A 13,233-nucleotide genomic window follows, 5' to 3' on the forward strand; every position below is an offset into this window, starting at 1 on the left:
CTTCCATATGCCATGGGTGCAGCCCTAAAAGAGAACCAAAAAATAAGAAGAAGAAGAAGAAGAAGTTGAACCATCTGAAAGATGAAAAATTTTATCTTGGGGGAAATGTGAATTGAGTTTTTCTTTCTGTGAATGATGTTGAGTGTTTCTGCAAATGTTTTCGGGCCATATGTATTCCCACTCCTGTGTTTTATCTGTTCACATCCTTTGCCCTTTTTCTTCTATTTAACTTTTGGTCTTTTATTGATTTAGAAGACTCTTTATATATGAAGGCTGTTTGTGCTGTCTGTGATATTACTTAAAATAGTTTTTTGCAGTTTTACATGTGCATTTTGAGTTTGTCTGTGGTAGCTATGGCCATGCAGAGAAAACTTGATTTTTATTTATGTAGTTATTTTCATCAAATGTTTCCCCTTTTTGGTTTTGCATTTGGGGCTTATGCTAACAAAGTATTCCTCCCTCTGGAATGAAGAAATTATTATTTTCTTTTAGTACCTTTATGATTTCTTTTTTTACACTTAAATATTCGATCTGTGTAGATTTTGGTTGGCTGCGCAGTTGAGGTATAGCTGCATCTTCTCCAATGGCTGCCCTGTGGTTCCAGTACTATTTCCTGAATCACACATCTTTCCCCCAGCCCTCCTTGCTCTTGGTCCTCTATATGCTTCCTACTCTGAGGAACAGAGATGATTTTTTAAGTGAGCATCCTTAAAAACATCCTTCTGAGCATGCAGGCGCAGAAGCCCAGACTAGCAAACACCCCCAAAGACCTTCCTTTTTAACCTATGGTTTAAAATACAGAGAAAGCTCTCTTCACTTCAGAAAATACAGCCTTTTTGGTTTGCCTGCCTTCCCATTCTGTGCCATTTGAAACCTTCCTTCATCACCCCACCTTCACCCTGCAGACTGGACCCCCATGGTTTGAAGGTGAGCATTACACTGCTGGCCCTGTATGAAAAGTCCAAGGTTGGCCAGACTCAGTGATGTCAGCAGGACTGGGATCTTTGTCACCTTATCTGTTTGGCCCCCTCTACTGGCCCCCCGCCCCCAGAGGTGGCTGTGAGTTGGCTGCCAGTGGCTCAGCTCACAGCCTGTCCTCTTAGATGCCAGAAATGTCAATGACTGGACCAGCTGCCCATCCTGGACTGGTTACTGGAGCTGGAACATGGGGTGTGCTGGTAGCAGTTCTGGGTTACTTGTCCACTTCTGGATCAGGCAGCCCACCTAAATAATGTGGGACTTCTGAGAAGGTAAATTAAAAAGAGCTGACTCAGTTGTGGAGATATTCCCTTCCTACTTCTTTGGGACTTAGGTGTGAAAGCAGGATCTCCTGCAGCTATCTTGTGACTTTGAGGGTAGGAGCCAGTAGTAGGATAGTGGAGCAAAAAGAAAAGAAGAAACAAGTTCTTCTATGGGTACATATATTTGGGGACCTAAACTTTGGGTAGGGTAAGGATATTGAATGCCATATTTGCTTGCCTCCAATATTTATCTCAACAGTACAGTGATTCAGTTGTGGCCAGTGATGTGTGATGATTAATTGGCTCCCATTTGGAACCTACCACACAGCCCCCACTCCTGGGGACAGGTCTGATCTGTATCATTGGGTTACCTCTTTATTATTGTTATTATTATTATTATTAGGCCTGCACCTGCAGCATATGGAAGTTCCCTGGTTAGGGGTCAAATCAGAGCTACAGCTGCAGGCCTGTGCCATAGCCACAGCAACACGGGATCCAAGCCATATCTGCAAACTACACCACAGCTCCTGACAAAGCTGGATCTGTAACCCACTGGGCAGAGCCAGGGATCAAACCTGCATCCTCATGGATACTAGTTGAGTTCGTTACTGCTGCGCCATAGCAGGAACTTCCAGGTTACCTCCTTTTTAACCCAGCTTTTACAGAGCTAGTCCATTGAGAAATTATTTAAATTTTACTGAACTGTGATGAAGCCACTTCTGGGCTAGTTTTCTCTCTGCTTAAGACCGGCACAGAGCAGCAGGGTGGAAGGTCTTAGAAATAAATCCAGTGTTCATTTATCTATATAAGGTAAAATATTCCCAAAGGAAGATGTTAAACCCCCCCATACCCTTAGTCTGTTTATGGTGACACTGAACCTCCGCTTTGCCCCATGGTTGATCGTTTTATAAGTTTTCATCTCCAAGAGAAAAAAGAAAGAAGGTATCCAGTCCAAGCCCCCTGCAGCAGTGGGTCCATGTCTGCTGTCGTGGGCCAAGGTGCCCATCAGTAACGGAGAGAATCTCTGAGAGCCTGAGTGTGGCTTCAAGTCCTCAGGACTTGGAGTCCTAATCTCCCCTGGATGGCACAGTCATTGAGAAGCAGGTGATGTCCTGTTCCAGAGGCCAAAATCGGGACACACCCTGATGTGACACCCATCAAATATGTGCAGACAGATGTGACAACTCCCACACAATCTTATCTTTTCCGGGCTACACATATCTTCTCCGACTGCTTCACATAATTCAAGAGCTCCAGCAATCGAAACCTGCCAGTTGACACTGTCAAGGCACAGTATCCGATATCTGACTTCATCTGGACTTCGTCTTGTTTCAATACCTTTGTTGTCCCTATAGCTTTTATTTCTTCTTTAAAAAAAGCACCTGTAAGTCCATCATCTAGAAATAACCACTAGAAAGAAGAAGTAAGTTTTGGCTATTTTTTTTTCCTGTGTATAAAGAAGCATGGGAGTTCCCTTTGGCTCAGTGGGTTAAGGATCTGGTGTTATCACTACTGCGGCTCAGATTACTGCACAGGTTTGACTGCTGACCCAGGAACTTCCACAGGCTGAGAGGGTGGCCAAAAGAAAAAAAATTTTTTAAGTATGTGTGTATTTTACTTTATAATACTGGGATCATAATATCTCTAGCAGTTTTCATTAGGAAATAGTCTTTTATGATATAAATGATGTTTGTGCAATACTTATTACCTTATAAATGTATCATGATTTATTTAGGCTCACCCTGCTTGCCTGCCTCTAATTAAAAAAAATTACTTGAAGTGTCACCACTGGGTTAGCGTAATCTCAGCCAATTCTCCTGACATCCCTGTCAGGCAGGAATTATGATTATCTTCAGTTTATGGTTGGAAAGGTTAAGTAAACTACTCAACGACTCACAGCCAGCAGAAAGAATCTAATTAGCACCCCTGTCTACACTGCCACCCCATCCCTGGACCCTTGTATATATTGTCATCTGTTTTTGCCATCTTGAAAGAGAAACATTAACTTACCGTTTTTATTTGCATTTACTTGGTTGTTGGCGAGTTTGAGCATCTTTTAATTTCTCAGAGACCATTTGCATTTATTTTCCTTTGGAATACTTGCTTGTGTTTTCTGCCTATTTTTCTGTTAGTCTTGTGTTATACACACACTCAGTCAACCCACTATCTGTTATATATGTTCCCAGTTATTTTCTTATCTTTTAATTCTGTTTTGTTTAAACATACTTTGTTTTGTTTTGTTTCTATTTTATTTTTAGTTGCACCCACAGCATGTTGAAGTTCCCAGGCCATGGATCGAAACCGAGGCACAGCAGTGACAAGGCTAAATCCTTAACCTGCTGCACCATCAGGGAACCGCTAGTTTTGCTATAGTGATTTAGGACTGAGAAGTTTAAAACTTTTTATATCTACCAATATTTTCCTCTCTGATTATTCTGATTAATTTTATCTTTAGGGATGTTTTCATCCTTCCCAGATGTAGATACGTGTTTATTCCTATTTTCTTTCAGTTGTACAATGAGTTCATTTCCATATTTAATTCCTCTGTCTATCTACAGGGTTTTTTTTTTTAAATTTTAAATTAAAGTATAGTTGATTTATAATGTTCTGTCAATTTCTGCTGTACAGCAAAGTAACCCAGTTTTATATATATATATATATATATATGTATTTATATATATATATACATATATTCTTTTTCTCCATCATATTCTATCACAAGAGATTGGATATAGTTCTCTGGGCTATACAGTGGGACCACATTGCTTATCCATGCTAAATGTAAGAGCTTGCATCTACTACCCCCAAACTCCCAGTCCATCCCACTCCCTCCCCCTCCCTCTTGGCAACCACAAGTACGCTCTTCATGTTCATGAGTCTGTTTCTATTCTGTAGATAGGTTCATTTGTGCCATATTTTAGATTCCATATATAAGTGATATCTTATGGCATTTGTCTTTCTCTTTCTGACTTACTTCACTTAGTATGAGAATCTCTAGTTGCATCCATGTTGCTGCAAATGGCATTGTTTTGTTCTTTTTTTTTTTTTTTTTTGTCTTTTTGCCATTTTTTGGGCTGCTCCCACAGCATATGGAGGTTCCCAGGCTAAGGGTCTAATCGGAGCTGTAGCCACCAGCCTGTGCCAGAGCCACAGCAATGCAGGATCCGAGCCGCATCTGCAACCTACACCACAGCTCACGGCAATGCCGGATCGTTAACCCACTGAGCAAGGGCAGGGATCAAACCCGCAACCTCATGGTTCCTAGTTGGATTCGTTAACCACTGTGCCACAACGGGAACTCCTGTTTTGTTCTTTTTTATGGCCGAGTAGTGTTCCATTGAGTCTAGGTACCACATCTTTTTAATCCATTCATCTGTTGAAGGACATGTAGGTTGTTTCCATGTCTCAGATATTGTGAGTAGTGCTGCTATGAACATAGGGATGCACACATCTTTTTGAATTGTAGTTTTGTCCAGATATATGCCCAGGAGTGGGATTTCTGGATCCTATGGTAATTCTCTATTTAGTTTTCTAAGGACCCTCCATACTGTTTTCCATAGTGGTTATAAATTCATTTCCACTGACAGTGTAGGAGGGTTCCCTTTTCTCTGTAGCCCCTTATCTGGAGGTTATTATTAATTTTCTTCTCAAAAAGGCAGTGCAGAAGGACTGGAATTAGTTTGTATGGGATGGCCACACCCATTACCTGTTCCATCACACCTGTTACCTGGATGAGCTCTTAGGACATTGCCATATCTGGTACCAGGACCAGCCCCTGGGGGCAGCACATGCGGTAGGGACATTATACTTCCACTGATGCTGACTTTTAGCACTCCCTTCCACAAACCCCATGGCCAGGGAAACTGCCAGACTTTTTTTTATTCTGGGGATGGACGAGGGTACCACTTTTGGAGAAACGTTTCCTCCAATTGCTGTAAATTTGCACCTGACATTTCTGCATAACTGTGTCCATCAGGTTATGGGCTTTGGCTTTTCAACTTGTAGCCTAATTTCCATTTCTATTCCCAGGTGTCAGGCTCTTCTGACCCACACCTACTTCTTAGCCTCAGACCTGTACACAGCTTCCAGGAAACTTTGTTTCCAGTGCTCTTTCACATGCTTCCTTTGGACGTATGCGTTATTCCTTAAATCTGTTTTCACATGGCGGCTGACAAAATAGCCGTGCCCCTACCCTGCGTGTTCTTCTGTGTTCCACTTTTGGTTCTCCATGTTTTATTTGACATGTATGCTGACTCAGTTTTTATTGGTCTTGTTGGTTTGGCCTCTTATTCCATCCAGTAGAAATGAGTTTGCATCATTCGTGATTTCGTTATTTATTGCATTCTTGTCCCTCTCAGCTTCTAGTTGCCCACACATTTGACACATGTGCCTTTGACATCTTTGTTCAAGGCTTTGAAAACCATGTCTGTCAATGAGGAAACCAGAGCTCGGAGTGGTGGGGTGACGTGACCAAAGTCACAAGACTCTGTAACCTGGAGCTGAGGTAGGAGCCAGGTCCTGTGCCTCCAAGGTCGGGAAGCTGGGGCAGTGCAGAGACAGCCAGCAGTAGGGTGACAGCCTAATGATGACAAAGCACAAACCGTCATGGCGGGGGGCTGCCCTATGTGCTTCACACACCCCAGCTCAGCCCTGCCAATGACATCGTGTGGGTGGGGCCCATTGTGCAGGCAAAGAAAGAAACTGCAGCTCCAAGAAAGGGAGTGAGTTGCCCAGGATGTGCAGGGGGCAGCTGATGGGTCAGAACTTGCTTCGGAATCCAGCACTGAGACCCTTGACCATGGCGCGGCTACGGTTCCTGTACCATCAGTGGCATCAAAGGACATTCCAGGAGTTCCTATCATGGCTCAGTGGTTAACAAACCCGACTAGTATACATAAGGATGCAGGTTCGATCCCTGGCCTCACTCAGTGGGTTAAGGATCCCGAGTTACTGTGACTGTGGTGTATGTAGGCCGGCAGCTACAACTCTGATTTGACCCCTAGCCTGGGAACCTGCATATGCTGTGAGTGCAGCCCTAAAAAGACAACAGACAAAAAAAAAAAAAGGATATTTCAGGGACACCACTACGGTGGGCTGGTAGAGGGACATAGCCATTGCAGTGACAAGACCCTCTGCACTACAAGAGAACTTCCCACACTGATTTTTTTTTTCTAGGTATTTTCTCTCTTTTTGTCCCTCACTGGGATTAGTCACTATTATATAAGCAGAATTGAGGGGTTTTCCCCAATATCCTTCCTCACTCAGAATCTGTGTACATTCAGACACTCAAACCCCTGGTTCTTTGGGTGAAGATTGTGCAGCACTAGGAAATTTTGCCCATCTTTCCATGCCTCAGTTTCTTCATGTCAAATTGGATGCGATAATAGCTTTAACCTCCTGGAGCAGTTATAAAGCAAATAGTGCATCGTCGTGATCAATATTAGTATTACCACGTACCTATTATTGAAACCCTTTGTAGTTAGAAGCAATAGAAACCCAACTCAAACTGGCATAAACACAATAAGAGAATCTCTTGCCTCAGGGACCTTTCCCCAAAGGTTTGCCATCAAGCAAAGTCCAAAGGTTGCTGGCTTCAGGCATAGCCAGATCCAGCGCTCTGTCAAGGTCCCCACGACTCAGGTCTCTCTGTCTGCCTGGTCCTGCTTCTGCTTCACATGGAGGAAGATGGTGACAGCACCAGCCCCACCCCCTCCTCCTCCCCTATCAGGGCCCCCAGCCTGGCAGAGCCTCCATGAGGATCAGGACCAGAGAGCTTGGCTCCTACCCAGGAACTGGTGCCATGGCCAGAAAAGGGGGAACTGGGCTCTGAATTTGGGAGCTTTGCTTCCCAAAAAGCAGAGCTCAGAAGCCTGCCTGACAGTGAGTGATTTTGGGAACACTCCCAAGCTCCTCCTCCACTCTGCAGCTGAGGGCAGCTAGGCCTTTAAATGCAGCTCTTCCAGCAAGACAAAAGCCACCAGAGTGCAGAAAGATGACCTTGCCCCCTGCCCAAGGGTCTCTGCTTCTTACTCCCTCCTCCACCAACCTTGTCCCTGGCCTTGACTCTTGGCTCTGACACCTGCTAGACTCCTCCTGTGCACAACTAGGCTTGGTGCTGATGGCTGGTAATTAATTGGCTCTTTCTTTGTCCTTTAACCCCACCCTTGCCTTTCCAGATAGGCTTTCCACTGACCCTGTAATCACCCTCAACTTTGCCCTACAGGCTGTTGGACTAGACTTTATGTTTGTTTGTTACGTCTCTGAAATGCACCCTTGGGCTGTCGTAATACAGGTCTGGTGACTCACTGTGGTTATGGTGTGACATTCTGTCACATATGGTGCCAGGAACCTTTTTTTTTTTTTTTTTTTTTTTGGTAGCCGAGAATTCCTCTTGCCTTCCTTTTGCAACGTTATTATCCTTTGTGGCATGATCTTGACCACTGTGCAGTCTTGGTGGAATTGGGGGCGGGGGCAGGTGATCTGCCCCCGTACAGAAGTAGAAAGGTGTCCATGATATTGTTTGCAGAGCCCCCTCCCCTGCCCCAGAGCAGCCCCAAGCCAAGCTGAGTGGAGCAGCCTCTGAATGAGCGAGGACACTCCATTCATTCCCCAGGGAGGCACCTGTCAGTGGAAGAGTTTCTGTCCTGGGCTGAATGAGTTCTCAGCGCAGAATCCAACTTTTCTGTTGGCTTCATGAGCTTCTCTGAAGCTTCTTATAAGTTTCCCTTTTTTGCTTGAGTCAGCAGGAGCAGTTTCCTTGGCTTTTAAGAACCCTAGCTGATATTCTAGGGCCGTGCTTCATCTTTTCTGGTTTTATAGATTTACTGGGGCTTTTTAAAAGTGCCTCCCTCTGAAGTTTCTGTTTAAACTCTTTCTGGTCACACTGGCAAGTCTCCTGCAGCGTGTTCTTCTCAGAGTTGGGTTCGTACATCTTGCTTCCTGCCAGGACCCTGCTGTTCTGGGGTGGACCTGGGCTGCGGGCCAGGACACACAATTCTCCACTCTGACACCATCTACATGCCCAGATGTTCCCTCCGTATACTTCCTCTCTCCTCCTTTCACTTCCAAAGTCACGAACTTCAAGTAAAAGAAGGAATGAAAACACCACCTGTAACACCAATTCCTTCAATTTCCTCCCCAGAACTTCAAAGTCAATAGAAATATATTGGATTTAGGCTCATAGGCTCATAGACCATCACACTTGGACGAAAATTTAGAAACCATCACAGGTCTTTACTCAAGTGCCATCTGTGATCGATTAGTTGTGGCTGACTGGGTTTCACATCTGGGCGCAGAAAGGTGCTGAGAGGGATTTGCAATGCCTGCATGGGTGTGGTTGGGGCAGAAACAGCCCATCTATGGATGATTCGAACCCCTCCAACTACCGGCTCCGGCTCTGCATTTTACAAATGAGGAAACTGAGTCACACACATATCCAGTTGTCTGTAGCTATACAGGAAGCAAGGGCAGATTTTGGAATCAAATCTAGGTTGTCAGAGCTTTCCTATCCATGACAATGACTTCTCTTTCAGGCTGGAGTTCAATTTCCTGTGAGGTCATCACAGGCCACATGCTGATTGTATGTTGTGTATTCTATGCTCAGCCACTTCTGTACATTACAGCAGGATCCTGTTGGTGCCTGTGGGACTAGGGGTAATATTCCTAGAGAACTTTCAGAATCCCAGTTCTGATGCTCTAGGACAAGAGAGAGGGTGGAAAGGCAGTAAAGGCTGTCAGTGGGGACCCGTCAGCGGGGACGTTTTATCAGACAACAATTGGAAAACTTCTGAAACTGCTGTCCCAGAGGGAACCTACTCCAGTTCATTCCAAGTAGGGAGAAAACAATAGCCAGGGGACCTTCCCCAAAATGCTAAAGCTCATCACACTTGAGAAGGGAGGTTGGGACCAAATACAAACCTGGCATGACTCATGAAAGCTTGCTATGGGAAGAAGGGACAAGAGGTCTTTCATCATCCTGTGAAAGTCAGCTTCTTGTTTTTTAACCCATGGAAGTTCCCAGACAAGGGGTCAAATTGGAGCTGCAGCTGCCAGCCTAAGCCACAACCACAGCAACCCCAGGATCTGAGCCGAGTCTTCAATCTATACCACAGCTCACTGTAACGCCAGATCCTTAACCCACTGAGTGAGACTAGGGATCGAACCCACATCCTCATAGATACTAGTCTCTTAACCGGCTGAGCCGCAGTGAGAACTCCAGCCCATTCTATTTGATTGTCAAGGTCAGAGCCTTCATAAAAACTGAAACGCACTTCTAGAATTATCAAGGGAACACTCTCATACATGGTAAGGACCCTGCAGAAGCAGGCAGCTCCAGAATCTGCAAACATTCACTCTGCAAGCCCCTGGGAGAGCAGCCTTCCTCGTGGGCCAGCAGCCCCAGAGCAGAGTTTCTAGATCAGAAGGACAGGACTGCTGCTTTGGGGGAGGGAGTTCTGGACAGGGGCCCATTCTCAGGACGGCCGTCAGCAGCCTTAGTAATGGGACAGCATCCTGTTTTATTAAAAGCCTGTTGCTGGCCGGGAAAGCTGTCTGCCTGCTGTGTGGGCAGGGGCCCAATAGCCCTGCGGGCAATTCCAAGCCAGTCCTTCAAGCTGACATCAAACCAGGCAAGAACAGGACTGTTTTTTAGCTGATGAAGCACTGCTTTTTCTTTCCTTCTTTCTTTTTTCTTTTTAACACTTCTCTCACGGGGTTCCGCCAGGTACGTTCTGTGTGTGCGAGCATGCCAGTGACATTGTCCACTGGCCACAGCTGGAGTTCACCCCAGCCCACCTCTAGTCGAGGTTCCCTTCCCCCCACCCCACTGCCCCACCCCTCAACTGGCCTTCCCAGCCCCCAGCCCCCAGCCCCCAGCCCCCAGCCCCCTGGCAGACTCTGGGGAGCTGAGGGAGGCCCAGACTGTGGCCTGAGGCTGTTTACTGGATGGGGGTGGGGAAGGAAGAGAAATTGACTGCTTTGTTTATCTTCTGAGTCTGGAAACTGCAGAATTCATCCATTTCCCAGGAAGCCTTCATTTGCAGGTTTCGGAAAATAAAAAATAAAAGGAGACCCACTTCAAAGGGAACCAGAGGAAAAGCTGTTTGCTTTGTGAACTGATTTGTTTGTTATTATTATTTTATTCTTAAACATCAGATACCTTGACGATAGGCAAAAACAGTCACTTTCTTTTTATATTTTTATTACTTTTTGCCTTTGTCTTTTTTTGTTGTTTTATCAGGGTAGGGGCAAATCATATTTGAAGAGACTGATATAAAATGCTCATTTCACATGTCAATGGAAAATTGAGGTTTTTGTCTAAACGTTATATTTGCATTTTCTGCTGGTTCTGGGAATCTGCCTTTCTTGCTGTGGATTAAAATCCCTCAAATCAGAGTTCCCATCGTGGCTCATCAGTTAGAGAACCCAACGAGGATCTATGAGGATGCAGGTTCCATCCTTGGCCTCCCCCAGTGGGTTAAGGATCCAGCGCTGCTGTGAGCTGTGGTGTAGGCCTGCGGACCGCAGCTCCAATTCAACCCCTAGCCTGGGAACCTCCATATGCCTTGGGTGTGGCCCTAAAAGACAGAAAGACCAAAAAAAGAAAAAAAAAAAATCCCTCAAATCGCCCTGCTTTTTACAAATTAAAAATAAATAAATAAATAAATAAATATACTTCAACACAGATTTTAAAAATAATTTAAAAAAATTCTAAAATCAGTGTTACTACTATGCTGGTTAGCTGTCTGGACATGATTTCTCTGGGTCTTTTGAAAATTCCATGTGAACACTCCCCTTATCAAGCACAACATGTTAATTTATTTAATTTATTGACTTCAGTGGAGATAAGGAGAATTCAGAAAAAATACTATGAAATGCACTTGAAAATGTTACTTCACCTGAGAATATTTCATTGCCTGATACATTCAAATTTTAAAGCTTCTTGTATTTACCACATTACTGAATACTATACTGATATAAGCTGAAAATCACGTAAACTCATGTGTTGCTACATATTTTAATATTTTATGCATTCGATTGATAGTTGTTTTCAGAATCTTGGAAAGAGGCCATATATGGCACACGTAAAATAGAGTGACATAAATTGTATTAAATCCAGTGTACTTTTTCCTAAAGTGTATCTTTAAGGTAAAAAATAGTCAGCAAATTGGATTTTTTTCCCTCTACTTCCCAGTTACTTAAGAGAAAACACAGGGTTGTCTTTATGGTGAAGAAACAGGTATAGAAAAAGAAGCAGTATTTTTACTTTTAGTCTTTTTCTTTCTTTGTGGGGGGAAGGGCTCCATCAGCTGGCAGTTGGCATGGTGTTCTGCTTACTGTGTCTTTGCAGTAAATTTAAAACATTAACTCTGGGTTTTAATACTGCACTTTCCCGCAGGTCACTGGGCCAAAAGCCCATCCAATATTGTCAGGCAAAGACCCAAGCGGAGAAACAAGTAAAACATAGATATGTGGTCTTTCCTCGTGCAGCTAAACCTTTGTAATTAAGAAAACTCCAGCAGTTCCCTGGTAATCTATTTCTAGATAAATGTGGTCGATGCCTCCGGGTCCAAAGGAAAACCTCCTCATTCAAGACACTGGTTGAGGAATGGGCAAAGCTCAAAGAAAACCTGTTTTTTGTGTTACAGACGAGTATTTACATTACCAATCAACTTTCGATCCAGGAAAGAAGTGATAGCCTGTTCAGATTTTCAAAGAGAATTCAATATCCTATGAGCTAAATACAGAGCAGGCTCAGAGACTTTTGAATGATGCAGTTGATCCCTTCCAAGAGCGCTGAGGGTGGAGTTCTGATCCTGCTTTCTGGAAAATCAACCAGGAAATAAAATACGTCTGAAACATAAATAAACACATAAACAAACAAACAAACAGTAGACTGTCTTGGCCTCTGGTTCTGGAACAAGATGGTGTTGATTCACTTTCCCTGCTCTGTTTCTCTAAATACAACAGAAAACCTTGGAAACTGGTCAACAGACAATGACAAAAGAACTCTGAAAGTTGGAAAAGAAGAAGGTAGACTGGCAAGAATCCTCAAGACCTGAGAAACAACAACTTTTTGAATTTCCTGAGCTTTTTTTATCTTCCGTATACCCTGGGGCACAGGAGAAGCTTGTAGCCAGGACCCACCAATAGGCTCAGACAAAACAAACAAACAAAAAACCCCCAAGAATATCCTGCTCTCTCTGGCCAAAGTCCAGGAAAAGGGAAACACGACAGAGATGCAATAAAAAGTTCCAGCCTCCGCTTTACAGCCCAGGATCCTTGCAAATAATCCAATCCACTGGCAGCAGCAAAGCCCTGGACTCTTGGCTCCTGGGCCAAACTGAGATACCATCAGATGGTCTGACTCACCCACAGATGCAGCAGCAGTGAAGCCCTAGGTCTCCTTGGCCTCTACTTGGTGGCATAAGGAGACTCAGGCCCACCAGCTTCTTCCCCATTCCCAGCAATGGAGTCTCCAAAACAAAATAATCATGAAGAAAACAATACGAAGCAATATACTGAAGACAAAATGAAATCAAAACGGAACTCTAAAAATGTTCAAGTAACCCAGAGGAAGTCAATAAAAAAGAAACAGAATGAGAAACAGAAGGAACAAACAGCAAACAAGTAATAAAATGTCCTGCAGTTCTAATAGATCAATAATTACCTTAAATGTAAATGATCTAAGTATACCAGTTAAGAGGTAGAGACTGGCAGAACGGATTAAAAAGCATGACCTGAATATATATTATTTACAAGTAACTCACTTCAAATTCAGTGACATAGGGTAGACTGAAAGCAAAAGAAAGGAAAACCATACACCATGCAAGCATTAATCAAAGGGAAGTAGCTATGTTAATACCAAAAGTAGACAGTAGAGCAAAGAAAGTTACCATGGGCATAGAGGGAAATTACATAATGATGTATAGGATTAATCCACTATGAAGATATAGCTGTTTTGTGAACCAAACAACAGAGTTTCAGAATATGT

At 43.8% G+C, this 13,233-nt stretch overlaps 1 protein-coding gene across 24 annotated transcripts in view; it reads left to right on the top strand.

The window, feature by feature from the left end:
- LOC106509733 (uncharacterized) overlaps window positions 1–13,233 on the top strand; it is a 279,725-nt gene that overhangs the window by 138,814 nt on the left and 127,678 nt on the right. For 2 of the 24 annotated variants that reach the window (XR_014841210.1, XR_014841206.1), the window contains one exon: window positions 23–2,179. The exons of the other annotated variants lie outside the window; for them this stretch is intronic. The gene's annotated coding sequence lies outside the window, so the exon portion shown is untranslated. Of the gene's footprint in view, window positions 1–22; window positions 2,180–13,233 lie in introns of those variants that run through there. 24 annotated transcript variants of the gene reach the window in all.

Source organism: Sus scrofa, chromosome 3, assembly GCF_054392235.1.
Source record: "Sus scrofa isolate SSC_HxYL_T2T_F1_AM1 chromosome 3, Sscrofa_HxYL_maternal_Yorkshire_Landrace_v2.0, whole genome shotgun sequence".
In the NCBI taxonomy this organism is placed as follows: Eukaryota; Metazoa; Chordata; class Mammalia; order Artiodactyla; family Suidae; genus Sus; species Sus scrofa.